Source organism: Otolemur garnettii, unplaced genomic scaffold (assembly GCF_000181295.1).
Source record: "Otolemur garnettii isolate 467f Iridium unplaced genomic scaffold, OtoGar3 scaffold00010, whole genome shotgun sequence".
Lineage (NCBI taxonomy): Eukaryota > Metazoa > Chordata > Mammalia > Primates > Galagidae > Otolemur > Otolemur garnettii.
Window position 1 is genome coordinate 21,074,732 of NW_003852405.1, and position 378 is coordinate 21,075,109.

Consider the following 378-nt stretch of genomic DNA (forward strand, 5'->3'; position numbering starts at 1 on the left):
CGCTGGCCTCTAGCCGGCTCGCTCGCTCCCTCCGCGGCTCTTACACATGTGTTACTGACAGAGCAGAATCCCAACTACTCCCCGGCTCTGCCGCCGACGTCAGCGACCCTCAGCCACTGGGCGGCCGGATTGTTCAGGCGGAATAATAAAACCTGCCAATCCGGGGAAGGACAAAGGGATGACTGAAACGAGACGGGGGGGGCGGAGGCGGGGAGAGAGGGAGGCGGAGGAGCGGCTGAGGAAGGGGAAGGGAAGGGCCCGAATCAGGTTGGGAGAAGTGACCCCGGCTCTCGGCTCCGGGACCCTGTCAGGGCGGCCCTGCGCGGCTGGAGATCGAGAGCCTGGGCGCGGGGGGCCGCACCTGTCCTCCCAGAGCGC